Source organism: Triturus cristatus, chromosome 4_2, assembly GCF_964204655.1.
Source record: "Triturus cristatus chromosome 4_2, aTriCri1.1, whole genome shotgun sequence".
In the NCBI taxonomy this organism is placed as follows: domain Eukaryota; kingdom Metazoa; phylum Chordata; class Amphibia; order Caudata; family Salamandridae; genus Triturus; species Triturus cristatus.
In genome coordinates this window covers 665,881,901-665,909,471 of record NC_140586.1, presented here as the reverse complement: position 1 = coordinate 665,909,471, position 27,571 = coordinate 665,881,901, and positions in this window count along the sequence as shown.

The following is a 27,571-nucleotide window of genomic DNA, read 5'->3' as shown; positions in this document are numbered from 1 at the left end:
AGAAACCTAAAAAACATTGTACATCTCTCACGTTTTTAGGAACAGGCCACTCTTGAACCACTTTTACCTTTCTCTCAGCCATGCTCAACTCATAGGGACTCAATATAAACCCCAGGTATTCAACCTTCTCCACATGAAACTCACACTTGTTCAACTTGCAAAACAAACTATGCTCTTGTAACCTCCGAAGAATCTGAGTAACATGTTTCATGTGTGTCTCCTGATCGATTGAATAAATCAGGATGTCGTCTATGTAAACAACCGCAAACTTATCTACATATTCCTTGAACACATAATTTAGGAAGTATTGAAAAGCCGCCGGGCCATTACATAGCCCAAAGGCCATCACCAAGTATTCGAACAAGCCATAGCGTGTTTTAAATGCCGTCTTCCACTCATCCTCTTCACGTATCCGAACTAAATGATAAGCCCCTCTGAGGTCAAGCCTGGTGTAGATATTGGCTTCCCTCATCTGATCCAATAAGACAGGGATGAGCGGAAGAGGGTAACGATTCCTCACTGTGTTTTTACTTAACATGTGATAGTCGATGCATGTTCTTAAGTCCCCATTAGCTTTTGCCATGAAGAAAAGTGGCGAGGCTACCGATGAACGGGATGCTCTTATAAATTCTATATCTGCATAATGAACTATGTACTCCCTTAAATGTCTAGTCTCGGGCACTGACAAGGCACAGACCCTAAAGGAAGGGATGGCTGATCCAGCAATTAGATCTATTTGACAATCATAGTCACGGTGCAGAGGTAGTATTTCCGCCTTAGCCTCACTAAAAACCTCCCAATACCTTGCATAAACTGCGGGAAGCACAGTCTCTTTTTCCGCTGCGGTAGCAATATGGCACACCTGAGTAAGAGCTAAAGTGTGAGAACCAGAGGGTTGCATACAATTCAGCCTACACTCTTCTGACTGGAATACCACTGTCTTCCTTTTGTGATGCCATAGCCATGGCATGCCCAATATTACCTCATACTGAGGTGCATCAATGATGTTTAAAGTGAGATCTTCTACATGATCTTGTTGGTCTCCCTTCAAAATCAATCCTACTATCTCTGTTTGTTCCCTGATTGGACCTGACTTTAAGGGTTTCCCATCCACAGCCAAAACCTTTTCAAGATTCTCTCTGGGAACACGCCGTAGTTTTAAACATTGTACCAACCCATAATCTATCAAATTCCCTGTGGCTCCAGAGTCGATCATCACCCACTCTTGGTGTACTTGAGGACCCGCCGTAAGGGTCATGGAGAGCACAGTATGTGAGTCTGTATTTTTTATTTCTGTTACCACTAGTGAAGGCAACTTCAAGTCCTGCCCCTGATCTGTTTCTACTGCCAAGTCTGCCTCTGATGCACTTCCCTCAACGGTGTTCTGCACCACCGTGACTGCCACCTTTCTTCTAGGATAAAAAGAACCCTGTTTCTTGGGTTTATGGGGACATTCTCTCACGAAATGGCCCTTCTTCCCACAGTACATGCATAAACCTAGTGCCCTGCGTCTCTCTCTCTCCACTCTAGACAAGGGCGCTCTGATAGCTCCCACCTCCATGGGGTCTAATGCCTGTTCAGTAGAGGGTATACCTGGCCTGTCCCCTCTCTCCATGCTAGCATATGATCTTCCCCCACTCTTACGCTCCCCTCCTCTTTTGGCCAACAGATGATACAGACGTAAAGTTAGATTCATAAAATCAAATTATCGCGAAAATGTTGAAAATCTCCGCAAACACAGGAAATATCTCGAAGATGCAGAAGTTTTTTTCCCGCCCGTTCGCGGTATGTTCTGCTTGGTCGCGGCTCGCCAACTTACCCATGCGGTTGCTTGCGGGCGCGGCCATCTTGTATTCACTTGTCTCGCGGTGCATGATCGCGAGAAGAAAGACGTGATCGCGCGACGAATGATGTTACTGCGGGCGCGAACTGTCGCGAGACAGCGCAAATGGCTACCAACAATCCAACATCTCGTGGAGAACGCGACCGGATCGGGGAAACTTGTCGGCGAACGTGGGGATTCAGGTAAGGCGATCGCGCGCACGCAAGAATGTATTATTTTACAGCGCGAGCAAGCAAAAAACTTCCGGTAAAATGCGGATTGTGGAAATTTTTACATTTTCGCGCTCTCCGCAGAACGCGAAAATGTCAAATTATCGCAATTTCCGCGAGCGGAACGGATTTTTTGCCCAGGCCTAATCTGTATACGTGGTGGGCTGGGCATCGATCTGAGCTAACAGATTCTTCATCTCGTTCCACAGACCCTGATAATACAGCAACACCCTGTTCTCCTCAGGCCATGTGGTTTTGGCTATCAACCGATTAAGCGAGGTCATATAGGTAACCAAATCCTGTTTATCCTGCCTTAACTCCAACAGCTCTCTATCGGCGCTAAACGTGGTAGTCCGACGGTCAAACACCCATTCAAATTCCCTACGAAAGGCGTTCCAGTCAGAGAGCAAAGGATCGTCATTTTTAACCAACGGCACCGCCCAGTTAGCCACGTCCCCTGTCAGATATGAAACGGCAAATGCCTCTCTAGAGTGGTTGTTAGGGAAGGAAGATGGCTTACATGAAAAAATGTAACATGATCTGTGTTATAAAGGTCTGTATCTTCTGAGGATCCCCAGAGTATCTCTCAGGACTAGCCAAGGGAATGGGTGGAGGTACATTCACCTGTATTTGTGGAGACGAAGTCGATGCATCAAGTGGGTTCCTAGCTTGTCTCTCAACCTTTTCCCTAAGAGCTGCTGTCTCAGCCCTTGATGCAACTAGTTCTTGTTGGACTAACGCTAGTGCTTGCAGCACGTCTTCTAAGGACGCCATCGTTGTGAGTTGCCCAGACCGGGAGGAGTGTATATCATGGGTGCTTAATTCTGTAACATTCGCAGGAACTCCTCAGAATCCGGGTGATGCACAAAGGGGTCCACCTCTTCACATCCCCAACTCTGACCGAGTGTACACAGAGTATTGAGGCGAGCAAGCGAGGGATAGGAATTAGGGTAGGATCAGCGGGGAATGGGATACCTGCAGACAGAAAACACAAAATTACTACAGTTGTACAATACTGACTACTCTCAATAAGTCTCACTAATGTGACTAGTACCTTAAAACAAAGATAAGCAGTCGCTGTGGTTTATCTCTAATATCCAGTAAAGATACCGCTCTCAACCTGGAAGTGTAGTGTAGTTCCTATATCCCTGATAGGCTCTGCGCATTGGAATAATATACACTATAGTTTTGACATAGGACTGAGGTCAGTATGTCTCTATCGAGTACATTAAACCTAATTACTTGTGTGTGCCACCTAACTCTGAGGTCACTAGAAACTTCTTGAAAATACAAGAAGGATTAGTTTCTGACAACCACATAAACCTGACAACTTTGTTTCCCTTAGAGTCGGAACAATCTCAGAACCGTGGAAACAATAGATAACCGTTTCACTCAGTCAATTATGCATGCTTCGTTTCTACAGAGTTGCACAGAAATAGAGAGACGGGCGTTTCAATAAAAAGGGGTTTATTGAACAGTCTTATTTATCATGCAAGAGATATAAACTGCTACAATCATAAGACAGGATGCGAAGTACAATACGTACAGAGTTAGCAGTAAGATAAAATAATACTGCAATAGCATGGTTTGTAGCTATGACATATATTCATAAAATACATACCTAAATAACACAGGCTAAAATGTGAACACTCATCTGATGCTTCTAAATAGTTCTAACCCTGTCTACCTAACCTAAGTGTAGTACGAGGTAAGAAGTAGGTGCTGTTTTCTAAAGTATAGCTAGCTATAGTTTCAGTTTTGCCAAGAGTTGCCAAAAGTTTCACTAAGTTCTAGTCTGCTCCATACCTTAGAATGTATGAGGTTGGAATCTCTTTCTGGGACTCGATATCTAACACCCCACAAGGGGAGTCAGAAACACTGGAGCTGGATTCTCTGCGAGGAGGATGACAGCGTCTGGTCAGTGCATCAGGCGGGAACTCGATCTCCTTCCGAACTTGCTGTGGCGAACCGCAAGTAGGCAGTCAAACTGGACTGTACCGGAACCGTGGTTTGCCAGGGCAAGTGCAGGTATATTTATACCTTGAAGGCATTTAGGAATGCCGGTATTGACGTAAAAGTCGGGCATCGGAACGTCATGAATGAACCCCTAATGAATAGATGTTCATGCATAATAAATGAGTTCTAGGAGAAATCAATATCCAAGCAAGGGAAATTCCTAAAGGCTTAAGAGTCTGGTTTTCCAAGAACTCGTTGTGATGTGGATAGACGTATGTAGGAGACCATGCCTGTATTTCGTTAGCATGGAAAATGCCTAAATAAGGGCTGAATTTCCTATGCCTAAATAAGGGCAATATGAATTTTACCTATATAGGGGCATAAATCGGGAAACCTATATACGGAATCTAAATCTACACACAACACCCACTCCAGTTTCGTATGAACGACATTACTAAATCGCAAACATACTAAACATATCTAAAAGAGAGTATTGCATGATTAGCTAAAACATGCTAAAACATATCTAAAAACATATGTCCTAAAAATGCATTACAAAACCATTGCTATGCATAAGGTGCTGTACATATTAAAAGCAATATTTCATACTAAGCATATGTGTGCATTGGAAATGTTAAAAAGAATGAACCAGAAATATATACACATGATGAAATGGCTCGTTAATACAGAAAAAAAAGAAGGGCCGAAACCATTTCATATCAGGTTAATACAAATCAATTGTTGATGTGACAAGGTGGCATAATGTCCCTGGAAGATTTTCAAAGAATTCTGTTCTCTATGAATAGTTCTACTATAAGCAGATTACTGTGCCCAAAAATTAAAAATACAAATTTGGAAAAAAAAAAAACTTAATCATAGGAAAAAAGTTCCAAAGTTAGTCCCTTGTCTGAAAAAAAGGAAGGCCAAATTTAAAGTCTCTTCGGAACACTGTGCCGGAATCAAAAGTTAATGTGTGGGCCTGGAGAAAACATGTAATCTTCCAATCCTGTAGAGAAAAAGTCATCTACCGTTGTAGGTGAAAGTTGGAATACCTTGTTTAGAAGATTAACTGCACATAGATGTGAACTATCGCCTTCAGCATTGGTTGCATCAGCAATGTTCGAATCGGATGTTACCTGCGTACCTGATGTTTCCTCTCGTACCTCAGCAGTAGCAATTTGCGTCTGTGAGATCTCAATGAATGTCGTCATCAGGATTGGTAGCCGTTGGCGGCTACACAGAGCATGGGCCGTTACCGGGTCCAGCAGAGTATCAATATCCGTTGGCATGACTGATGGGAGTGTTAGACAGATATCTAGCACGCATTCTTCACCACAGAGCAGGCAGCGTAGAACAGGTAAGGTGCAATCTTGCCAGATTGGTTTGAATGACAGAAACCATGTGGTGTTTAATTCTCGTAGACGAGGTAAACCCAAAATTTGGACGATGCACTCACGACACTTCATCTCCAATAGAGCTCTCTCCATGGTGAATTGGGTGTCGCTGGTGATTTGGCTTGCCATATCGTAGCAGTAGGAGCAAATAAGGATCCCTGCAACGAGTGCTAAAAGGAGTGGCAGTCCGCCAAACACAGAGTGCACGAAGCTTGGAAATATGCTGAGGACTGCTTGAAAAGGTGCTAACAGTCCTGCACATACCGTTTTAAATACATGTATAATACCGCTCGTATCAGACATGTTTAAGATACGACCTAACATTTCTGAGAAATGTACAAGGCAGTTTGTATACAAAAGGGTATGTATCTCAGCAGAAGTCCTTGCGACTTGCAGATAATAGGTTTCTTTGGCCGAGGTCAGTGGCACTGTTTTCTGTAAAAGAATGGGTTTCATTCTGCTTAGAGTATCAATTCGTATAGAAGTGTCAGGGCTCACGGGAGGTTTCCTCCTTTTAGTGCAACGCTGGCTACCATCTCTCCTGTACTAAATTATCAAAGGTCAGTTCATCCCTCAAGCTGGAGTGCTTGTTGGCACCAATGGAATTCCAAGATGGCTGCCAACATGCACATACTGCAACAGCACACCACTGTTAGCAGTCTAGTCTTTTAGGCTTCAGAACACCTGGTGAAGTGTGCTTCAACATTCCACTGAGCACTTCACTGAAAAAATAATAATTGGAAGAGCACCTGTTTTCCCCAGCGTCTTGGAAGTCAGTTAGGGTAGTTGCGATAAATTCGAGGTTAGCTTCGTCGGAACTACATTCCCTCACTAATCAGGTTAGTGTTAAACTATGTAGCTAAAATAAAACATTCTGTTAGAAAAGGTTATTCAGAGGTAAACTTCTATTTAAAAAGGAAACGAAGTCTCAGACCCAGAGGTGACCTTTCAACACAAGGTGTCTTCTTTGACTGAAACTTGTTCACTCTTCAGAGAATTAATTAAAAGGTGAAAGTCAGGGTCAAAAGCCCAGCTGTTCACTCTTTAGAGAATTAATTAAAAGGTGAAAGTCAGGGTCAAAAGCCTGGCATATTTCTTTCTCATGCCAGTGTTAGGTTTGAAGATAAATAAGTGAAGGCCCAGTTAAAGGACTCCAGTAATGTTCTATGGCCAGAATAAATTAACTCTTCAGCAAACATTAAAACCTGAGGCAGAATAAATTGTGCTTCCGGCAAATATTAAAACTGAAGGTCTGAATAAAAGGAACGCTTCCTTTTAACATTTAACCTAAGTTCTGAAGCATTGTTTAAGAGCTAATTAAAGACAGGAAACCAGTCATCCAACTTGAGAAACCCCAGTTCAAGGCCCACTCCAGTCTCTTAACAGTGAGTTAATAGAAAGAAAGAGAAACCCAAATAATATGTAAATTAGAAATACAGAAATAAATACTTACCTTATCTTTCTTACATTAAGAAATAGCAGGATCAAGTGCAGATTGTACCTGAGAACGAAAAGAAAAGAGATTTGAGTGAAGACTTCTCATACAACCAAGCAAACAAAACATGAGAAGTAGAAGAGAAGTAAGCTTCAGTAAACATTCTGGTAAGATAAGTTATATATACACCATAGAAAAATCAGTAAGTTAAAAGACACAGTAAATAAAGGTTTTTACATGTTAATGTTGCAGTCCTGTAAGAAGAAGAAGAAGACGTCGCTGAACAGGCAGAATATTGGAGCAGTCTCTTCTCTGTCCCAACCCCTTTCCCCCCCCTTAGAAGTTACCTGCAATGGAATTCTAAAAGACCTAGCAGGGTTGGTTCTGAGAAGGGTATTGGGATCTAGCGTCATTCTGCTCCTGTGTGGTTCAGATAGCAATAAGTATTTAGACCCTGACAGAGTGAAGTGCCCACGTTGGTACGAGCACCGGAGCAGAATGGCAGAAGGACTTGATTTAAAAAAATTTGGCGAGATTTTGAGTAATATACAGAGGGACTTGGAGGCAGTTAGAGAGGAAAATAAAATACTAAGACAGGAGATAATTAGCTTTAAAACGGGAACACCAGTTTTGGGATCTAGGCCAAGCACCACATCCTTTGAAACCCAGAGTCCTAACATCAGCACTTCATCCTTTGTCCCCACACAAGTAATCCACTCATTATCCCCAGTAATTCCTCTTACCCCTCCAGAGCTATTCAATGGAGACCCGCATAAAGCACACATTTTTTTGACCCAATGCTCTCTGCATTTTATGTGCCACCCAATGATCTTCCCCGATGCTCAATCCCGAGTGGCGTTTATCTTGTCCTTCCTTAGTGGAGATGCCGCCTCATGGTCCATGCTATTAGTAACCAAGCATGACCCGATTTTGTACAGTTTAGATGACTTCAAGAAGGAATTTCTCCGAATTTTTGATAGGAGAACAGCATCTCAAGCTTCAGACAACAAACTTTTGGAGTTAAAGCAAGGAAACCGAGAACTCGTGTCTTACCTAGCCCAATTTAATAAACTAGTGGTCAAGAGCAACTGGCCCGAGGATAAAAGAGCAGCAGTATTCTATAGAGGATTGCGAGAGGAACTAAAGGACGCTCTATCTCAAATCCCTAATCGCCCCGCCCCACCGATATCTCTGCCTTAGTGGATTTAACCTCAGAGATTGATTATCGGCAAAGTGAGCGGAAAGGAGAACGGCGGAAGGAGTTTAGACCAAGTGTTCCTCGTTTAGACCGTGTCAAAACAGAATCCACACGGACAGTAGAGAGTTCTTCGGGAATTGAACCCATACAAATTGGTGTAGTCAGAGGTCCACTATTTAAAGAAGAAAAAGAAAAGAGAAGGCTGAACAAACTGTGCCTATATTGTGGAGGAAGTGGACATTTTGTCAAGAACTGTTTAAGGAGACCAAAGCTGCCCGCAAAGGAGAAGGAAAACTAGAGGCACCACAGGTAAGCGGAGTTGGACCTGTGGATGTGAATGGAAAAACGACTCCAACAAATCACCAATTGCCAAATACCCCACAAGCCTCCTCTCCCCATTTGGTTATGACTGTGACATTAAGGTTTAGAGGTATGGTTTTGACTGGAATATCCGTCATGGTGGATTCAGGGGCAACAGGTAATTTCTGCGACGACAAATTTGCTAACCTGATTGGTTTACAAGCTCTCAAGAAGGAGAAAAGTGAGAAGGTCAGAGCGGTGGATGGTACAGAATTAACTTCAGGGCCCATAACCAGCCATACAGAATTGGTACACATGACTACTGTCGAGGGACACCAAGAGACCTTGCAATTTAATTTAATAGACGCCCCCCAGTTTCAACTGATTCTAGGTTTACCATGGCTAACTGAACACAACCCGTTAATTGATTGGGGAGCCCGAACTATTCAATTAAATTCAAACTACGGCACCAAAAATTGTTTCAATGATCAGACACATTTTTCTGTGCCCTGCGCAGCCACCCAGCTGTGTGAAGTTGGAAGTTCGGTATGTGTGATCCAAACTACTACGATACCAGAAGAATACCAAGACCTTGCTGATGTCTTTGATGAGATTAAAGCAGAAATGTTACCCCCCACAGGCCCTATGACTGCAAAATCGATTTAGAACCAGGGGCTAATCTACCATGCAGCAGGGTTTATGCCTTAACGGAGAAGGAAAACATTCATTTGAAGGAATACCTAACTAAGAATCTGGAGAACTGATTTATTCGACCGTCGCAGTCCCCTGTCTCTTCCCCACTTCGTTTCGTGCCGAGAAAAGACGGAGATCTCAGGGCTTGTAATTAACCGGATAACTGTTAAGAATCGTTATCCGTTGCCTCTCATTTCGGTACTAATTGATCAAGTGAAGGAAGCAAAGATATACACTCGTCTAGACCTACGAGGAGCGTACCACTTGATTAGACTTCGGAAAGGTGATGAGTGGAACACTGCGTTCAGGACCAAATTTGGCCTTTGTGAGTATCTTGTGATGCCATACAGTCTCTGTAACGCACCAGCGTCCTTCCAGAAGTTTATCAACGATGTCGTAAGTGAATTCATTGACCGATGTGCTATAGTCTACATTGATGACATCCTGATTTATTCCAACACGGTTGAAAAACACCACAACAAGGTCAGAGCTGTTTTACAACGTCTATGAGAGAACTCTCTGTACGTTAAACTGCAAAAATGCCTTTTCAACACAGATACCATAGAATTCTTAAGTTTTGTGGTATCGCCTGCAGGAGTTCGAATGGATGAACAAAAAGTGAAGGCGATAACAGATTGGAAATCTCCTACCTGTATCAAGGAGGTTCAAAGCTTTATTGGATTCTCTAATTTTTACAGACAATTCATTAATGGATTCTCCAATAAGATACTTCCGCTGACTTGTCTTCTGAAGAAGGGAGTTCCGTTCCACTGGTCCGAAGAAGCAGAAGAGGCTTTCCAGTTGATGAAGGACAGTTTCACAACAGCACCAGTGTTGCTTCATGCAGATACCTCTGAGCCTTTTTATCTGGAGACAGACGCATCAGACCTAGCCTTCGGAGGGATACTTTCTCAGAGGCACAAGGACACGGGACAGTTACACCCAGTGGCATATCGGTCCCGCAAACTTAATCCTGCAGAATGCAACTACACTATTACAGAAAAAGAACTCCTGACAATCAAGGACGCCTTCAAAGACTGGAGACATTATTTAATGGGGGCAAAACACACGGTAACAGTGTTTACGGATCACCGCAACCTCAAATTTTTGCGATCTACTCGAACTCTCACACCACGTCAGCTGCGTTGGTCTCTTTACTTTGCAGACTTTGACTTTGTCATCACCTTTCGTCCTGGATCAAAAAACGGAAAGGCTGATGTCCTCTCAAGACTCGATACAGAAAATCAAACTTCAGCTATTGAAAATCAGCAAATCATACCTGATGGAAAATTCATTGGAACTATTTGCTTAGAACCTTTTGAACATCACGTTCGGAATTTGATGTACGACCTTGAAATGGAGATCTGGGCCATGGAAGATCCACAACGTTTCATTCGCAATGGCCTCCCCTATTTCGGCACCAACTTATATTTACCCACCAAGGAGCTACAGCTGAAGGCGATGCAGGAATGCCACGACAACCCTCTGGACGGCCACAAAGGTGTTGTGAAAACTGAAGAATTACTCAAACGTCGTTTCTGGTGGCCATATATCCATCAATATGCATTAGGCTGTGAGATTTGTGCACAGGGAAAATCAGACAGGCAAGCTCCTAAAGGTCTCCTACAACCCATGCCTACTCCCCCATATCCTTGGCACACTGTCTCCTTAGATTTGATTGTTGATATACCTTCTTCCCATGGGTATGATACCATTCCTGTGGTTGTCGACACCTTTAGTAAGATGGCACATTATATACTCTTCAAAGGTACACCCACTGCTAAACAATTGTCCCAACTTTTCAATCAGCATGTTATCCGCCTTCATGGAATCCCTAGGGTTCTCATTTCAGACACGGGCTCACAGTTCCTATCACGATTTTGGAAGGCTTACATCAAGGGCCTTAATATTGACCATCGGTATTCCACCAGTTTTCACCCAGAAACTGATGGTCAAACTGAACGCATTAACCAAGACTTAGAACAACACCTCAGACTTTATTTGTTAGACGAGGAGGGTGACTGGCCTGACCATTTATGGACTGCGGAGTATGCTCACAATAATGCTATAAATGTGTCCACTGGCCACTCCCCTTTCTTTATAAACTCAGGCAGACATCCCAATTCTCACGCTAATTTTGATGAAGTTAATGTCCCTGCTGTTCAAGATATCGCCCGACAGTTAACTAAGATCCATCACTCAGTAACCCAGAATCTATCGATTGCGAAGGATCGTTACAAACACTTCGCTGACCGAAAACGTAAAAAAGAACCTGAGCTTCATGTAGGAGATTTAGTCTGGTTGAGTACAAAAAATCGCAGACTTAAAGGTCCCCGTAAATTTCAGCCTCGTTTTATGGGTCCTTATCCAATTGAGAAAGTCATAAATCCAGTCACTTATCAACTATCTCTTCCTAACACTACCAAAATGAATCCAGTCTTTCATGTTTCTCTCCTCAAACCAATTTAACCGGGGTTGCGCAGGACCGCCCCTCCTGATCCTCTGATTGTTAACGGTGAGGCAGAGTATGAAGTTAAATGAATTTTAGATTCAAAACTCATACGTAATGAACTTTTCTACCTCATTGATTGGTAGGGTTATGGACCTGTTAAACGTTGCTGGGAAAAGAGTACTAATGTCCATGCCCCTTGAAAAATTAGAACTTTTCATGCACAATTCCCTACTAAACCACGATTGGAGGAAACCCCGTTGGGATCGGGTACTGTCAGGACTCACGGGAGGTTTCCTCCTTTTAGCGCAACGCTGGCTACCATCTCCCCCCTACTAAATTATCAAAGGTCAGTTCATCCCTCAAGCTGGAGTGCTTGTTGGCACCGATGGAATTCCAAGATGGCTGCCAACGTGCACATACTGCAACAGCACACCACTGTTAGCAGTCTAGTCTTTTAGGCTTCAGAACACCTGGTGAAGTGTGCTTCAACATTCCACTGTGCACTTCACTTAAGAAATATTTGGAAGAGCACCTGTTTTCCCCAGCGTCATGGAAGTCAGTTAGGGTAGTTGCGATAAAATCGGGTTTAGCTTCGTCGGAACTACATTCCCTCACTAATCAGGTTAGTGTTAAACTATGTAGCTAAAATAAAACATTCTGTTAGAAAAGGTTATCGTGTCAGAGGTAAACTTTTATTTAAAAAGGAAACGAAGTCTCAGACCCAGATCCAGACATGACCTTTCCACACACCGTGTCTTCTTTGACTGAAACTTGTTCACTCTTCAGAGAATTAATTAAAAGGTGAAAGTCAGGGTCAAAAGCCTGGCTGTTCACTCTTCAGAGAATTAATTAAAAGGTGAAAGTCAGGGTCAAAAGCTCGACATATTTCTTTCTCATGCCAGTGTTAGGTTTGAAGATAAATAAGTGAAGGCCCAGTTAAAAGACTCCAGTAATGTTCTATGGCCAGAATAAATTAACTCTTCAGCAAACATTAAAACCCGGGGCAGAATAAATTGTGCTTCCAGCAAACAGTCTGAATAAAAGGAACGTTTCCTTTCAACATTTAACCTAAGTTCTGAAGCATTGTTTAAAAACTAATTAAAGACAGAAAACCAGTCATCCTACTTGAGAAACCCCAGTTCAAGGCCCACTCCAGTCTCTTAACAGTGAGTTAATAGAAAGAAAGAGAAACCCAAATAATACGTAAATTAGGAATACAGAAATAAATACTTACCTTATCTTTCTTACATTAAGAATAGCAGGATCAAGTGCAGATTGTACCTGAGAATGAAAAGAAAAGAGATTTGAGTGAAGACTTCTCTTACAACCAAGCAAACAATACATGAGAAGTAGAAGAGAAGTAGGCTTCAGTAAACATTCTGGTAAGATAAGTTATATATACACCATAGAAAAATCAGTAAGTTAAAAGGCACAGCAAATAAAGGTTTTTACATGTTAATGCTGAAGTCCTGTAAGAAGAAGAAGACGTAGCTGAACAGGCAGAATATTGGAGTAGTCTCTTCTCTGTCCCAACCCTTTTTCCCCCCTTAGAAGTTACCTGCAATGGAATACTAAAAGACCTAGCAGGGTTGGTTCTGAGAAGGGTATTGGGATCTAGCGTCATTCTGCTCCTGTGTGGTTCAGACAGCAATAAGTATTAAGACCCTGACAAGAAGAGATGTTCAGTGAAGGCCATAAAGGCGACTCCCTAACTGTGTCTATTTGTGGAAACAAAACTTGCATACAGCAAGTGACCCTGGATGTAACCGCAACTAGATATGGAATACCTGGCAACATGCCACAGCAGCTGTGATCATTCAGCATAATGTAACTCCCATTAGAAAGTTGGCCAAAAATTGGATTAATCACTGCAGCCGGTGAGCCTTGCAGGTGACAGGATAAGTTTGTAGTGGAACCATCGCAGGACCCGTGTAAATTAATACCCTGACAAAGGAGAGAACCGCTTAGTGCATGTTCACAGTTTTCACCGCTAAGAATCACTTCTCGTTCCCCACTCCAACATCTATTTGTGTAAGGTAATTCCCAGGATGTCTTGATGTATTCTTTACCCAACCTTTCATATCTGCCTACTGGTATATATTTTAGGCAATACTGAAAATGGAAAGTTGTAACAGGCAGAGTAATTTTACCATGTATGATCCACTCAGAAGCTGGTTTTTCTGCCACTGTGAATGGTAATTTTTCCAGTTTTTCAATGCTCAGCATAGTGTAGTCTACTCCCCTTTGTGCCAGTCTGATCTGTTTATCAGTGAGATTGAATTCTGAAAACAGTGACGTAGTGTTGATTAAACGCCAAGGCACATAGCCTGCACGCAAGTTTTGTAGCGTCCAGCCCAATAGCATGATAGAACGTAGCTGAGACTAACCATGTTGCAACATGACCTCCTGTTCCATGTTGTCTATGACAGAAGACACAATGCTGTCCAATGAATATATTCTGGATGACAGAGTCGTTAACCCATTGTCTACTACAGAGAGAGTTTTCTCTAAATTAATATGATACATTTCTGGTATTCGTTCTGCAGTCTCTGCTTGGGTAACCTTCCATGCTTCATTATAAGCAGCGCAGATACCGGCATATATGAAACGTTTTTGACACGGTTTTCTTGGTCCTAGCAAGAATTCCCTAAGGTCTGCGCCTTCTTGAAGTAAAGTTAAGTGTTGTTTTACATCCTTCAGTGTAGCTTTCTGTAGCCAATCAAGGCAGAGTTTCTCTACACTGTATGTTGTTACTACCCCCGAATGCTGTCTTTGAACATAGCGTGGGTCTGGCCTATTGATAGTGAAGCCCTGTGTTTTGTTCAGGGATCGATCTTGACAGTTATTCGTGTCCGTAGGCCAGAGCAATCATTGTTTCCATTCTGGATCTGATCTGTTGTGATGTAAAATATTATGTACGTCGACCTCCCCCGTGTAGTGCAATTACTTGCAGGTATAGGTATGGTTGTGTGTTCATGTCTTTGATCTTGGCTAATCCAAGGCAAGACGTTTGTTGGACAGTGTCATTCAAAAACATAATTTGCTCAGGGATGATACAGGCTCTAAACAAAGCTTCTACCCCCTGCACTTGCCAATCTTTTGTACCCCAGACAGATTTTGTCTCAATGCTGTCTTTCCAAAAGTCGAAACCCTGTCTAGACTGTTGGGCAATAAAGGCTGCAGAATAAATCTGTTTCGTATTGGTTAACATATTTTTTGTTCCTGTCTTGTTCACATTTTTAAAGTAAAATGTTTCTGGACTAGACAAATTGTAGCCTGAAAAATATGGAAACTTCATTGCAAAAGTTTTCGAACTACCCTTTGGAGGTGTAGGACAATGTTCCCATTGTTTATACATAAATACATTTCTAGGTGTTGCAGATTTATGCAAGAAATGATGACCGTAATGGTTGTATCAATACATTTCTTCGTAGTCTGATGAACCTTCTAAATATTCATGATTTTGAAAACTGTAGACATCTCTAGATCAGACATCATGTTATTAACAGTCTCGAAGTCCCAATCATCAAAAAGGTACCAGAGGTAATAAAGTCATTTAATGAAACCTTAAATAAATGTGGAATCTTCAAAAGCTCCGATGGGCCAAAAATGTCATATTCAGTTCTGTCCCAAACTATACCATCTGGTATAGGAACGGCTGTGATATTCACTGCTGACAAGTCTCTTGCTTCACGATGGTATGATTTGTGTGGCTGGAGAAGTAAGTTCACTCTTTTTTACTTGCTGTGTCCATTTGAATATATCTTCCATTTATCAGCATACCCAGAGTTATTACCAGAACTAACCATAGTAGAAAGAAGAATATTCCCAAAACAATCCATAGTTCAATCCATGGTGAAACCAGATGTCTTTTTCAGGAGACGAAAAAAGTCTGTTGCTTGTTCTTTGAAAGTTCTTTGTGCTGGCGTCGTTTCAGGTTCGCTGGGATCCACAGAAAACATATCAAAGTTCATGAAATAGCCAGAGGCAGTTCTGTCAATGGTTGGAATTGCATCAGGATATGTTGAATTCGCAGGAACCAGTTATCACTTGTTACTTTGTTGTAGACATGTGTATCAGGACAAACTGTTATTTGGGTTTCAAGAGGGACAAGTGCCATAGCTTTGTTGCTTAGTCCTTTATTTCTCACTGCAGAATCTTCAAAGGTGATGAGTCTCTCAGTTTGAACCTCTTGGATTGTAGCTAGAGGAGTGCATCTGCTACATTGGCAGAGTCAACTTGGCCTACTGCTTAGTATCGGCCACATAGTGTGGTTTCATCAGGTCGATGGACACAAATCTTTTCTCCTTTTTACCAGCAAGGGACGGCAAAAGTACTGTTCTTGATCTGTGGATTGCTAGGACAGGTACTGGTTGTCTGTAAGAAGGCCCAAATTCCTTCTTGTCCGCGATCTTTTCTTTGACTAGATCACCAAGCTTTGGGATCCAGACAGGCCTTGCTGGGACGGACGGTTTTTCCCCAGTGATGGTTGGCTTCAGGAGCACGTTGCTTTGTTTCGTTCTTAGTTCATTTAAGTCCTGTAAAACAGCCAAACGATCTTTGATATCAAATTTCTTATTTTCCATCACTGTGCCTTGCATATCAAGGTCTGGTACCAACATTCTAGTTCCAAATAGAACTTCATATGGAGTGACACCCCCTAGAGAACTTCTTGGCAAGTTGTTAAGTGCGTGCTGGACCCCATAAAGGTGTTTGACCAACCCATCACCCGAACCTAATACCCTAGCTGTTATAGACTGCTTTATGTCCCGGTTTTTTCTTTCCACAACAGAATTTCCCTCAGGATGGAATGGAGAAGAATACCACAATGCTGCGCCCAAACTGGCCATGGCTTCTTTGTAAGCTCGAGAGCTAAACGCAGGATCCTGGTCAGAATGTAGTGTGCCAATTGCGTATGTGCCAATAAAGACTCGCAAATCTTTTATAACAGTTTTAGCGTCAGCCGAGCGCTGAGGCCACATCCAAAGGAACTTAGAACACGAATCCACTGCAACCATGATAAATTTATAGTTACCATCCCTTTGTAAGGGACCGCAGTGGTCCAGGTAAACACATGCTAATCGCGCTGTGTGTGAATTGCTGCTCTGCTCACTCGTGGACGCATTGGGGGCTAGTACTGCTGCGGAGCATCTTCATTAGCATATCCTGAGACCTGGGAGCACATCGGCTCGGTCACCTCGGCAGGGGGAGAGCCTGGACTACAATCTGCCGTGGGAGCGGGACTGCGAGGTCCAGAAGTGCTAGCGCCGTCCACCGCGCGCACCTGTTTCCTCTTCCCGCCCCCTTCTCCCTCCGACCTGCTTGACAACCTTCATAACTCCTCGCGGCACCCGCTGGCGCGGGTGCCGCTCGCGCTGTGTGTGAATTGCTGCTCTGCTCACTCGTGGACGCATTGGGGGCTAGTACTGCTGCGGAGCATCTTCATTAGCATATCCTGAGACCTGGGAGCACATCGGCTCGGTCACCTCGGCAGGGGGAGAGCCTGGACTACAATCTGCCGTGGGAGCGGGACTGCGAGGTCCAGAAGTGCTAGCGCCGTCCACCGCGCGCACCTGGTTCCTCTTCCCGCCCCTTCTCTCCTCCTCTATCTCAACCATGCCTGGAACGCGTACGCGGGACGCGCGCGGACGAAGAAGCGGGCGAAGACCGGGCCAAGAGCGGGCCCGTTTGTGCCCGTTCGTGACCGGTAGTGACCGGACCGGGCTACCCCCCTTAATCCTCCTGCTGCCTGATTTCCTGTGGATCACGCGAAACCAGGAGCAAATCCCTGTTGGCTGGAGGATCACAATCTGCCGCAGGAGGTATGGAGAAGTTTCTTACTAGGGCTAACAATATTATTGACAAAGAAATTGTCACACTGGAGAAACGATTGTCCAAGGAACTAATGTTTCTTAAACGTTCCAGTATGGGCCCTTTTGCTAATGCCAAAACTCCTGAAAGACCTACTGACTGCTTGCCTGTGGTGGATGCCCATCTTTTACTTCCCGATTCTGCCCCCCAGCCAAGTGTAGACTCTGTTGTTATATCTAATCCCTCCATCGTCATTGCTGATTCTAGCCATGTCTCCGATTGTGCAAATGTTTCCCTTACCTATGTAAATGATGGAAATTCTACCCTTCTTACAACTCAGGGGGGGAAAGAAGGGGCTATCAAGAAACGGAAGAGACAGTATTACAATAAAGGTAAAAATAACGGGAGGGCATCTAAAACAGCTAGAATAGATGGAGTATCTGCATTGTTGAATTCCAAAAGTGGAGGGAGTTTACCTAGTAACGATATCTCCATGGATAAAATTGCAACCCTACTTAAATCGATTATTTTTCCTTTAGAGGCCAAACTAGATAGGCTTGATTTTAGAATGTCTAATATAGAGAAATCAACCGCTATACTTTTAGCTAACTCCTCCAAGCCTAATAGTTCTGGTCTCCCTCCTAGCATGTCTGCCCCCCAAATTATCCCTCCTACTACTGTGCCCCAAATTCCTGTTTCAACGTCTACAAGCATCCAACATGATCCCCAAGTTCCTAGCTCTGTTAGCCTAGTTGCCTCTCAGATTATCCAAGCCCCCCCCCCAGGTTCGCATATTCCACCCGCACTTTTGTCTATCGATATCCAAGGGCCCCCACCTGAAGACCTCAAAACTCCAAGAATTAGACGGCCTGACCTACCACCGGAGGCCAACCGGTTCATGGTAATTCTGGCAGGAGCACCTCCACTAGATAGGGGTGAAACCGAAACCTTTAACTCCCTTAAAAACCAAGTCATAAAATGGCTTAATTGGAACCGACCCTTACCGGCACACCTGCACAATGAGGTCATCATGGTGAGGAGGGTACCATGGATTGGTAAAACCCCTAAATCCATTAAGGGAGACTGTATCACTGTCAGTTTTAGAGACCCACGTACTGTGTCTTACATATGTGCGGGTGTCAATAGGTCATTAGATTCCACTATCCAGACTCTCCCTGTCTCTTTTTTCTTCCCCCCACCCATTAACCCCATGTACTATGATGAAAGCAATGAATGGACTAGGGTTGAACGTAGGGGAAGGCCTTTTCACCCAAGATACCCCAGATTGCCCCCTTTTCAGCCCCCGCAGAACATCTTCTGGGATTATAATCGATATAGTTGTCTCGATGGGCTAGAGGGAGTCGACTGACTACCCAGTGCTTCTACCACTGTTCCCCCTCTACCCATCGAGACTAATCCTGTCGATAGCGGGGCTACTGTGGAGTATTATTCCTTACCAGTAACGGTTGGCAAAATAACTTCTGATCTACTCGATCTGACCCCTTTAACTCTCGATAAACCAACTGAAGTCCACCTTTCACCACTTGATGAGGCTATTGCTGATAGGGGATGTACAATGATTTCTCCCTTGGAAGAGATATCTACCCCAAGGGACCAAGGGTATTCCATGGTGAGCTGGAATATAGCTGGCTGGCGTCAGAGAGCTTCGGCTCTAGGGTGGAGGGAACTTATCCTTGGGTTTGATATTCTATGTTTACAGGAAACATGGTCCACTCTAGACATTCATTTTGATGGTTTTGTTTCTTATAACTGTGTTGCCCAGGAATCTGCTATGGGGAGGGCTAAAGGGGGTCTGCTTGTTTTTATATCAGTTGATCTCCCGATAACTGTAGGTTCGTATTCTACTGTTGGCACACATTCACAAATCCTGGAATTACAATCCAAAAAGGGTAGGAACACTTTACTGATCAATCATTACAATAACACATTTGATCCGACCAGCACCCTGGTTGTGGACGAACTGGAAGCCTCCCTAAATAAAATCTGTAATAAATCCCACACATCTTATGACATCATATGGGGAGGGGATTTCAATATTAGAACGTGCCCGCACTCTCAAACCCCAGTTTGTGGGTTTGATGGGGATTCGGGGGAGTATTTAGCACATTTTCAACACACCCCATATGGGACTTCCCTTAATGGTCTTCTGTTAAAATTTGATTTAGTTATTCACCTTCCAGCTCTTGATAAAAAGGGCAACATTGTTCCAACGTTCAAAGGGAGGGATACTGAGTCGGTTATTGACCATTTGTTGATTTCAACCCTTTTGATGCCATTCTGCACAGTGCCAATAATTAAGGACTATTGTCTGAGCGATCATAATGCCCTAACTATGTCTATTCTTATCTGGGGCCCCAGAATTACGCCTACAGGCAGGGTTGTTGACAATATTGTCCCAAGTAGGCCTAATGGAACCCGGATAAAGTGGTGCACAGAAAAATCAGAAAAACTACATAGTGCAGTTGTGGTAGGTGGTTCCAGGCAGATATTTCGCTGTCTGGAAGTCAATGCCCTTCCTAAGGGTATTATAGCGGATTTTGAGGATCTAGGCATTATTATTAATAGAATTTTTACTAACAATAAGATGAATTCTAGACGGGATAAGGTTGGCTGGTTCGACCAAGCCTGTACAACAGCGCTAAAAACCCTTAAGCAAGCACTATCCAATCTTCCAAGAGACAGGGAAGTGATTAAAACCTTGCGGTCCAATTATAACATTGAACTTAAACGCAGGAAAAACGAACTCCGGGAACAAGCCTGGGACAATCTGGATTGTGCCGCAGCTCTCCGGGATTGTAAATTGTTTTGGAGTACGATTAATGCCCCATTCCTCCAGAAAGAAGATTTCCCAGTACTTACCGCATTAGTAAGCGAAGATAGCTGGGTCCGATTTTTTTCAGGAATATTTGACCCCCCTGAGGAGTCTTATGATAAAATCTGTATGAATCCCCAGCTGACCCCACAGACTTTGGGAATCACCATCCGAGAAGTAGTCACGGCAATTAATTCTAGTAAAGGAGGTAAAGCCCCGGGACCTGACGGGGTCCCGATAGATCTTTATAAACATGATCTGGCCCTTTGGAGCCCCCTATTGACCCAGGTCTTTAATGCCGCCACTGATCTCTCCACCCCGGCAACCTGGAGTGAATCCGTTATTATCCCGATTTATAAGAAGGGAGATAGAGGGGAGGCCAAAAACTACCGTCCCATCTCCCTTTTAGACTCCTCCCTTAAAATCATGAGCCGGGTACTACTATTACGCCTGGAGGAGTGGGCGACCAATAACAATATCCTGGCACAATCCCAATATGGCTTTAGAAAGGGTTTGGGGACCATTGACCAGTGCATTAACCTCAACCTTTTAATAGGTAAATATACCAAGGTCAAATCGGGCTCCTTATTTCTTTGCTTTGCGGACCTCTCTAGTGCCTTCGACCTGGTGAACCATTCCCTGTTGTGGACAACCCTTCTCGATATGGGAGCTCCCTCAGCTATTATCCATTTCTTAGCTAGGTTATATTCCAACCTTACCACTCAGATACGATATGGACCAGCAGGAGAGTGTACGAGAAAGATTATGGTAAAATCAGGCATTAGGCAGGGGTGCGTATTGGCCCCCTTGCTTTTCTCCCTTTTTATTAATTCTATGGAACAAGAATTAAAACAGGTCCAAGCAGATGCACCACAAGCAGGTGGCCTACCAATTCCAGTGTTGTTATATGCGGACGACACCGTTTTATTATCTAGAACCCCAATCTACCTACAGCGGCTAATGAACTGTTTTTATGATTTTATCCAGGGCAAGAAACTCAAAATTAACAATTCTAAAACATTCATTATGGTCTGTGGTAAAAAGGTGAATCACCCCAAGTCTTTCTATTTTAAAGATAACAGAATTGAGGTTGTAGATAACTTCTGTTATCTGGGCATTACTTTTAACAGTCGGGGCTCATGGACACCTGAACACATTAACATAAAAGCCAGGTTGGGGAAGGCTACACTAGGTGTCTTCCGATTTGCCAACAAATTGGGCAGCCGACGGATTCCAGCAATGCTAAATATTTATAGACACAGATGTTCATCAATAGCACTTTATGGTTCAGGGGTATGGGGGTACGGGTGTAACAAAGACTTACAAATACTGGAAAATTTGTTTTTGAAACGGCTACTTTGTTTACCCTCATCGGCATCTAACTACCTGGTCCACGAGGAACTAAGGTTGGACCATATAGCTGATTTAACCGAATTGAGACCCCTCCTGGTATGGAGGTCTATTTGGCTGAAGGACGAAACAAGTTTCACAAAGAGCATTATCAAAGATTGTCTGTCTTTGGATAATTTCAAGAATATACCATGGATAAAGTATGTGACCACTACTTTTAGAGATCTCTTTGATTTGGATGTACGCAAAGATCCGGATATTGTAACCACTTTATCCAAAAAGGAGGTGAAAGAGGAATTTATGAGGGTAAAATTCGTTAAACGGAAAGCAGACACAAGTAACTACTTAACCCATGCTTTCTATTCCTCCAATGCAAACGAGGGTCCTGGTTTGCCTATCTATCTCAAAATAATCTACAGGCAATCTCACCAATTCGTCCTATCCAGACTTAGACTTGGTATTGTCCACAACCTTGTGGCCTTTCCAAAAATGAAATATTATACAACATCTGCCTGTCCATGTGATGAACTAACCAAGCAAAGTACCCTTCATTTTATGTTAATCTGCCCCCTTTATAAAGCCCTACGTATTGTTTACTTGAAACCGTTATTTAAAAAATATTCCGTGTCTTCTACTTCAAATGCCATGAAATTGTTATTTTCACTTGCTAGCCCGGATTTGTGTTTTTTTATAGCAACTTTTATCCTGAAATCTGTTGCTGCAAGAAAAAGTATGGTTTTTTAGCTATTTTTTTTTTTTTTTTTTTTTTTTTGTACTGCTGACTTCTGTATGCCCTGAAAACAACCCATGATGATATGTACTTTCCCTGTGTAATGTCACATGTATGATTTTATCTGTGTACTTTTATGACGTTTTTTAAACTGTCGAATAAAGTTTATGAACTGAACTGAACTGAACAGGGGCGTCTGCGCAGGACTTTCATAGTTGAGACTTTCATCTTCTGGCATATTTCGCAGTCCAAAACATAATTCCTGGTCTGTTTCCTAATGCCTGGCCACCAGTATCTCTGTTTTAATAACGATACTGTGGCGGAAACACCTGCATGGGCAGAGGCGATCCCTTCATGTGCTGCTAGGATTAGTCCTACTCTATGTTCCATGTTTTGTATCACCCTATCCCCCACTCCAGGGATCCGAGCAAACGGAACATTGTTCGCATCAATTATATATGAGTGGAATTTTTGTTAGGTAACGCTGCACCGCTGCCTTTGCTTGAAGCATTGACAGCCAGCATTATTTCACTGTCTATTTTCGTTTTCGAACGAGTGATTGCAGCTACAGAAGCCGTTTGCACAGCCCCTTTCGCGGCTTCATCAGCCAACGAATTCCCTTCAACGTGAATGCCATCATGTTGATGACTCAGCGTGTGTATCACGTGAGTGTTTTGTAGTACGTTTCGCAACTGAACTACTTGTTCCCAAAGCGTTTTATGCTTGATTGTGCCACCTTTTGTATCTTTGAAACCATTTTGAAGCCAACTCTGTAAATATTCATTGTAAGGTTGAACACAGTAAAAAGAATTGCACACTATGAGTGTGGGGAATTCGCGAGCTGTGCCATCTTGAATGCTTGTAGTTCAGCTCGCTGAGCTGTACAATCTCCTAGAGATTGCGTTTTTGTGACCATTGGTCTGAATTTTCCATCGCGCATACGACCTTTAACGATCGGCATGCTGCACTGTAAGCTTGTTTACTCCCCGTAGCGGGTTGTGCAGATCCGTCAGTATAAATTATAAATTCGTACTGATCAAGAGGGCGAATTTCAGTAGGCAGAGGACATTCGTGTTCGTATTGCAAAAATGCTTGTGTTTTCAAATAAGGATCAAAAACATATTCAACATCAGTTGCAGCACGAGAATTAACCCATTGCATCCATCTTGGATGTAAAGCTTTTGCATTCGGAATGCTAGCTTCAGTAACTGCCTCTAAGGTTGGTACAGGAGTCACAACCACAATGCGTTTCCCCTGTGCTAGGGCTCTTTCTTTTACAACAGCGGTTTGAACTGCTGTCAGAATTTTTTTTGTAGAAGTGAATTTCATTTCTGCTTGTGTATACAAGTGTGATTTGTATGCAATTGGTACTTTTTCACCTTCGTTAAAAGTTAAGTAGGTGAATCTGCATTGACCTGGAATTATTCAGATCACTAAGTTGCGTACATTTACGCGTGTTTGTAAATGTTTAGTTGTTAACATGTCTGTATGAAGTGAACGCAGAATTTCTGTGTGTTCTTGTGTCCAAGTTGTGGCTTTGAAATCAGGATTGATTAATTCGTAGAGTGGTTTAGCCCACTATGCGTAGTTTAGAATGTATGTTCTTTCAAAATTCAGGAAAACTAGAATCGACTAAGTTTTTCAGCGTTTCTGGAGGTTGGAGCAGCACACACTTTTCTAAAAAGTTGGCTGCCAGGCTTTTGCCTTCACTTGATAGTTCATATCCTAGGAAAAGGGCGTTGAGATGGGCAATTCTGGACTTTTTAAAGTTGAATTTGTAACCCTCAGAGGCGAAGCCTAATATAATGGTGTTCACCCTGTTCAAGTGTCTGTCCTGGTCATCGTCTGTCAGATATATATCATCGACATATGACAATGCCTCATCATCATAAATTTGTAGTAACTCTGTTACTCTTGCTGAGAATAGCCCCGGGCTGTTTTTGAACCCCTGTGGGAGTCGACAAAATTCACTCTGGGTCCCCATTATTGAGAAAGCGGTCAAATATCTACTTTCAGGTGCAATATTTTGACAAAAGAAACCATTTGAAATGTCTAATGTGGTTTTGTACTTTTTACGCACAATGTTTTTCATGAATGCTGTACTGTGTGCATTTTGCACTGCAAATGTTTTACAACATGGGTTTAGGTGTCTGTAATCCAAAACTAGACAATATGTATTGTCTGGTTTGGAAACAGGAAACAAAGGATTGTTCATTGATGAGGTGCATGTTTCAATCACCCCCTGGCATTCAAGTTGATCTAAGATCTCCCTGACTTGTTTTTTAGCTTCTTGCTTAACTGGGTACTACCTTTGTGCAGTTGGTTGATTTTTTTAACTGGATTTCGTGGTGAGGTGAGTCCGTATCGCATCCTACATGATTCTTATACAATGCTGGGGCCTGGGCCACTGCCCATTTCCTGGCATAAGTATATTTTAAATGTCCTGGAATATGGTTAGAGAAGGCTGGCATAATAATGTCTTCCCCATGTGGGCACTCTCTGACAAATTCTGGTGACCAGTCTTATTCTGCTAGAAGTATATCATAACCCTTTGAAAGTCGCTCCCAAAAGAGTGCTTTCACTTTTCTTGGTATGTCTCCCTCCATCCGGAATTTTATTTCATATAACCTATGCGGAGAACTAACCCTGGTGTCTGCAGTTTCAACTTGAATGTCCTCATTCAAGTCCACTGCCTCCAGAAGCCCCTTCAGGTTCTGGCGAGCTACTGTAACTTCTGCTGCGCTGTCCAACATTGTCTGAGCCCATTCTCCGTTCTTGAGTTGTGTTCTCAGAATCCTCGGCATGTCTGATCTTCAGACATGCTATCTTCTTTTTGGAGAATTTAGGTTTTGGTTTGTTTTTCTGACTGTGTTGATCATCTTTGGACTTCACGCGTTCTTCTTTGTTCTCCGACCGTCCTCTTCTTTCGGATGTCTGTTATGATATCTGAAAGGTACGAGAGGAACGTGTATCAGTATCTTGATACCTGTCATGTTTTCTCAAATTATCCCTATTCCTGAGGTTATACCTCCTTTCAGAGGGCTCCTTTTGAAGAGACCTACCTCGGGATTGAGAATCTTTCTCTTTTGAATGTTGTTTGTTATTTTCCCACTTCTTTTTAGAAGCGGTAGGATTGTTTTTAGTAAAGGCCTTTTCATGACTTTCAGACAGTTGTGGTCTAACTGGTTTCCCTCCCAAACTGTCTCTGCCTAATTCTTCATAGGATTTTTCAATTATTCTGGCCAGTTCTTGTGGTTGTTTTGTTACATCAAATTCCCTTAATTTCTGGCGGATTGCCACTGATGCTGCTTTTCCTTTAATATTAGATAATATTATTGTTGAGACATGGTCGAAATTTCTAAGTAACTTCATACCTCAATTCAGAGCAGGCTCTGCCCCGCATTCGTTTTTAATCTGTTTCAGGACATCAGGTATTACCACCGTAGACAGAACACCATGTGTTTTTGTGTAGATTGCAGCACAGACTGTGCCCCAAGTGGTGCAGTCTTCCAGATGTGGTGTGATCCCCATTGGTAAACAGATTGTTAGAATTCTGTGTTTCTCATAAGGGCTAGTATTACGAAATACTGCTTCAATTTGAGAAATGTTTTGAGCTATCCAGAATGGAATTTGTTCACGTTTTATGGGCATTTTACCCAAGACTGCGTGTAAAGTCTGTGGGAATTTTGAATGGTTAATGGTGGTTGCACTGTGAAAATCCGCAGGACATATTGAACCAATTCTCTATAAATTTTGATTAGCTCCTTGATTTGAGCTAGTAATTCTACATCTGACATTTCTTCAATGTCTGGATGAGGTGTGTAGCTTGCTAAGATCGGCCATGTTGCTCCTGGTCTACCTAGTGGACCGAGCCTGGTAATGTGATGGTAATGTTTTAGGGCGCCTTTAAACCAGAGATCATGCTCCTGGTATGTGAGTGGAATTTCAATATCCTCAAAAGGAATATATTCCTCAGTTGGTTCATCTTCTTTGTAGAAGTGAAACGTTTTAGTTACTGGATTTGATTCTGGGAATACTATCCATGAATAGAATACCTCTGTCTGTTGAGATTCATGTGCCTCTATCACAAAAACTGCTCTACCATCTCTTGGTGTTAGGCCATGTTTTATAAGTTTTAGAGTGATGGCTCTCCTTAAATTTGGATGGATGTTTATAACACCCTCATCGGTTTCATTTAAACCTGTAGTATTAAAAGCTGCTACTACTTGGTCAGCCGGAGCCTCTATATCAGACATTTTTGTTTATTGAAAAATGTAGAACAAGTTTCAAGGAAACGAAGATAAGGTGCACAATATTTTGGAACACTGTATCCTTCAATGTTGAATAAACCAAACAGCTAATACATAGGATTTTCGTCCTACTCAGCTATGGCGGATATTATCCCTACCCACTCCAGACGTCTTATGGAGTATTATGAGTAGGGGTCTCTGAGAAAAGCACGACTGAGTTACTTCATGATCTAGCGTTAAATTAGTGCCTTACCAAACCGTTGGGCACCATGTAGTGTGGTTCCAATATCCCTGAAAGGTTCTGCGCATTGAAATAATATACACTATAGTTTTGACATACGACTGAGGTCAGTATGCCTCTATCGAGTGCATTAAACTTAATTACTTGTGTGTGCCAGCTAACTCAGAGGTCACTAGAAACTTCTCGAATATATAAGAATGGATTAGTTTCTGACAACCGCATAAACATGATAACTTTGTTTCTCTTAGAGTCGGAACAATCTCAGAACCGTGGAAACAATAGATAACCGTTTCACTCAATCAATCGTGCATGCTTCGTTTCTACAGAGTTGCACAGAAATAGAGAGACAAGCGTTTCAATAAAAAGGGGTTTATTGAACAGTCTTATTTCTCATGCAAGAGATATGAACTGCTACAATCGTAAGACAGGATGCGAAGTACAAAACGTACAGAGTTAGCAGTAAGATAAAATAATACTGCAATAGCATGGTTTGTAGCTATGACATATATTCATAAAATACATACATAAATAACACAGGCTAAAATGTGAATACTCATCTGATGCTTCTAAATAGTTATACCTCAGTGTACCTAACCTAAGTGTAGTACGAGGTAATAAGTAGGTGCTGTTTTATAAAGTATAGCTAGCTATAGTTTTAGTTTTGCCATGAGTTGCCAAAAGTTTCTCAAAGTTCTAGTCTGCTCCATACCTTAGAACGTGTGAGGTTGGAATCTCTTTCCAGGACTCGATATTTAACACCCCACAAGGGGAGTCAGAAACACTGGAGCTGGATTCTCTGCGAGGAGGATGACAGTGTCTGGTCAGTGCATCAAGCAGGAACTCGATCTCCTTCCGAACTTGCTGTGGCGAACCGCA